This window comes from Physeter macrocephalus, chromosome 13 (assembly GCF_002837175.3).
Source record: "Physeter macrocephalus isolate SW-GA chromosome 13, ASM283717v5, whole genome shotgun sequence".
Classification (NCBI taxonomy): domain Eukaryota; kingdom Metazoa; phylum Chordata; class Mammalia; order Artiodactyla; family Physeteridae; genus Physeter; species Physeter macrocephalus.
Window position 1 is genome coordinate 81,638,214 of NC_041226.1, and position 4,221 is coordinate 81,642,434.

Genomic DNA, 4,221 nt, shown 5'->3' on the forward strand with positions numbered 1-4,221 from the left:
CACACACACTCACACACACACACACCATGTGTAGACCAGAGTACAAACACACACACACTCACACACACACACACCATGTGTAGACCAGACTACAAACACACACACACACTCACACACACACACACACACACCATGTGTAGACCAGACTACAAACACACACACACACACTCACACACACACACACCATGTGTAGACCAGACTACAAACACACACACACACTCACACACACACACCATGTGTAGACCAGAGTACAAACACACACACACTCACACACACACACACCATGTGTAGACCAGAGTACAAACACACACACACCCTCACACACACACACACACCATGTGTAGACCAGAGTACAAACACACACACACTCACACACACACACTCACACACACACACACCATGTGTAGACCAGACTACAAACACACACACACACACTCACACACACCCCATGTGTAGACCAGACTACAAACACACACACACACACACACACCCTATGTGTAAAACACACTACAAACACACACACACACACACCATGTGTAGACCAGAGTACAAACACACACACACACACCCACTCACACACACTCACACACACACACACCATGTGTAGACCAGACTACAAACACACACACACACACTCACACACACACCATGTGTAGACCAGACTAAAAACACACACACACACACACACACTCACACACACACACACACACCATGTGTAGACCAGACTACAAGCTTAATAAAGAGAAAGGCCTGTTCTTTTCATTGCTTTACCTCACTTCCTAAAAAAAAATAAATGCTTAGGTACACGTTAAAAAAGATTAATGACCCTTCTTTACCCAGACTACCTGCGCCTCCTTCCAGGTCTTCAGTCATCTGCTTGAGTTTATCCTCTCAAGACCTTCATAGGAGGTGTTTACTCAGGTTTAACACGGAGGTTAGAGCTGCTGTCTCTAAGCCTGGACCTCAGGCGGCTTCTGTAGCGAGTGCTGTCATCCCTCTGCATGACCAAGGCTTTGCCTCCATCAGCGTAACTGAAAAGCACCCCCAGCTCCCGAGCTTCTCGGAGGATCTGCCGGAGCCCCGGTAGCAGCAGCCTTGTTGTCAAGCTGCTTCTCTGTCCAGCCCACCTTCCCTCACACCCTCACAGGACTTCCCTTCTGAGAACACCGCCCATAAAGGCCAGCACACAGACTTCTGCTTCGGAGTCTATTTCCAGAGGAACCCGGCATAAGATGGTTGGGGCCAGGAGTGTTCTAGGAGCAGCCTCTGTGATGGGGTTTGAGAGCAGGACACCGGCTGGTGGCCGCAGCAGTGCTGAGCGTGGGGGGGGCGCACGGTGGGGTGCAGCGTCTCAGGCATGGGGAGGCTGGGAAGCAGGAATCACCTCGACTTTGGAATCAGGTGGTTCTTGCTGAGGGCAAGGCAGTGGAAGGATCACCCATTTAAAGAAAGGTGTGACAAAAAGGTTTTCTTGCTGCCACAAAAAGACACCCGCGTCTCCTACACCAGAGAGCCAAAAAAGGTGCAGACCAGAGCGAGAACTTAATCCTGAAGGTGGTGGTGCCCCAGGGCTGCCTGCACGCTCAAGCCGAGGAAGCTTGCTGTAACCCCGAGGCTTGGGGGAGCATCATCTGAATTCAGGCACTCAAAGCCTTGAAGCCCAGCTTTCCGTAAATCTTCTGGACCTGAAGAGGTGTCCCCCTTCCCCTGGGCTTGGGTATCATTGCGGGGCGGCACCGGTGCTCCGGGCGGTACCAGCCCCACTGCCAGCCAGGGGAGCGCTGGGTCTGCAAACAGACCCGGGAAACACGCCAGTGGGGGCTGGGAGAGCAAAGGCAAAAGCAGAGCCAGAGAATGCTGGGCCCAGGAGAGGCAGCACATCGGGGGGCCAGCTTAGAGCTCACTGGGGGGCACCGTGCAGCCGCGATGCAGGACTTGGCACGCTGGCCAGGACCCCAGGCCCCCGTGTGGCCTCTGAAAGCTTGTAAAAAGCCGCATCCCACACTAAGTGGAGTGGAAATGCCCTGTGGTCACGGCAGACAGCCGAGGAAGGCATCCCAGCGCTCAGAGAGATGGCACGGGAGAGTCAATAAGCCCCATGAGACCAGGAAACCTAGCCAGTGCCTAGGATGAGGAATGCGCCAGAGAGAGCTCCACCGCGGCTGCACACGCGGGACTGGGCCGAGGGTGGAGACGCTGTCACAGGGAGCATTGGGCTCCCTAAGAGCAGTGAGGATGATGAGGTGGTGACATGATAGAGGCCAGAAGTTGACGTTTAACATCAGAAGCCAGGCAGGGGCAGTTATTGTGCAGCAAGACTGCAGTGGCAGCCCCGGCGCCCTGACCTGAAGAGGCTGCTGTGATGGTCATTCGAACACAATGTCAGGGGTAGGACGGAGAGCCGGCCAGCAGCAGTTTAACTCGGTTTATGCTGCCAAAGGAAATCGTAGCTAGGGCTCGGGGGGGCTGAAGAAAGTTGCTTCAATAGAACGTCACAACCCTTTACCCAGTTTCCAGGCGTGAGCCGGTTCTCAGCTCTGGAGCCTGCTGACTGGAGGAGAGGACCCGGCTGCACTTGTGGACAGTAAGGAGTCCCCTGGGATGTCCCCAGAGGGGCCTGTGGCCATTTACTCATTAACTCCACATGGAAAGGGAAACACCTAGATGTCTGAAGGGCTGCTGGGCTGAGGTCTGAGTCGAGGGGGCATCACGCCCCTGTTAAAGCGAAACCCGTGAGGTCCAAGAAACACACGGAACTCTGCTAGGAGCGGCCACAGGGAGCCCCCAAGTGATCATTTCTCCTTGCCCCACAGGTAAGGGACCGGTAGGGATGCATGTGACAGTTGTCCAAACGCCCACCTTGGTTCCTTGGTATGTGGGTTAACAGCCATCCCAGCAGGGAAGGCTCAAAAGCAATGACACATCCTGGAGGAAGCATGGAGATCAAGACCTCCCTTAAAAGACCTAAAGGGTCATATAATTCACCAGTCCCGTGTCCGATGCCGGAGAGGTTCTGGAGGATGACGCTGAACCACCAAAAACTCAACCACACAGTAGCCCCCACCGCGGCTGCCATGCCGGAGGTGGTGCCACTTCCAGGCCACACCAGCATGGCCTCTGATCCCTGGTACATGGCCATGGAACTGGGAAATGCCCTCTTCTCCATCCCGAATAAGGAGGAGAACCAGAAGCCGTTTACATCACATGGCATAGACTCTAGCACACACTTGGAATCTCACCTCATCCTTAGGCCTTCCTGCCCTCTGTTATAATACAGCCCAAAGAGACCTGGACAGGCTGGACAGTCTGCAGAGCGTCAGTTTGGTTTGCCGTATCGATGACATCATTTGAATCAGACCAAATGAACAAGAGGTTGGTAGCTCATCAGAGGGTTTGATAAGATACGTGTGCTCAGAGGGTAGGAAATAAGTCTATGAGGATGTGGGGCCGCACATCAGTGGGGCCAGATGTCGGTGAGCACCTCGCTTTCCCTCCTCGCAACACGGAGACCCACGCAGCACCCTTCCTCTATTCCCTCCCTAAGAAGACTCACCTCCATAGACCTGTGCGGGCACCATGCCTTCTTAAATCTGTGTTCTGCCCAAAGGGATTGATCCTTCTTTTCTAAATTAGAATCTGTTCCCTTAGAGTTGTGCTTATAAGAGACAGGAAGATGCTGAGGGATTAAAGGAAAAGGTGATGACTCATAGAAAGCATCTATACTCTCTTTTGTTTATAGCTCGCTGTTGTCTTTCTCTCTCTTTGATAGAATCCTCGTCTGCAGCCCCCACCGAAAAATATTTATTGAGAACATCAATCTGTCAACCAGTGGATATTTATGTATCGGCTAAAACAGCATAATTAGATACTTTATTATTCATATCTGCTCAGTCTACTTTCAAAGGATTTGAAGTGACATAAAATAAATGACCAGTATACAATGAATTTAAAAAATTTTTGAAGGAAGAAATTATCGTATCAAACATCTGCAGTGAAAACAGCTACTGCAATGAACGTAGAGCTCAGCTCTGAGTTTCCCGATAGTCAAGGTGAAGAGGGAAATATGGAAACATGTTTCCATATTTCCATATATGTTGTATATTACCTAATAAAAGGAAGTGTATCCATTTTTTCAGAAAAGACGATATTTTGGCCAACTAAGCAATAGGAGGAATTTTTTTTTTTTTTTTTTTTTTTTTTTTTTTGCGGTACGCGGGCCTT

The 4,221-nt window shown here is 51.2% G+C and overlaps 1 long non-coding RNA gene across 1 annotated transcript in view; it reads left to right on the top strand.

Annotated features, from left to right (window-relative positions):
* Positions 1 to 4,165, top strand: part of LOC114487528 (uncharacterized) — a 5,105-nt gene extending 940 nt beyond the window's left edge. Inside the window, exons 2-3 of the long non-coding RNA XR_003682694.1 lie at positions 3,278 to 3,372; positions 3,770 to 4,165. This is a non-coding gene — a long non-coding RNA (uncharacterized lncRNA). The remainder of the gene's footprint in view (positions 1 to 3,277; positions 3,373 to 3,769) is intronic.
* The last annotated feature ends 56 nt before the right edge of the window (positions 4,166 to 4,221 follow it).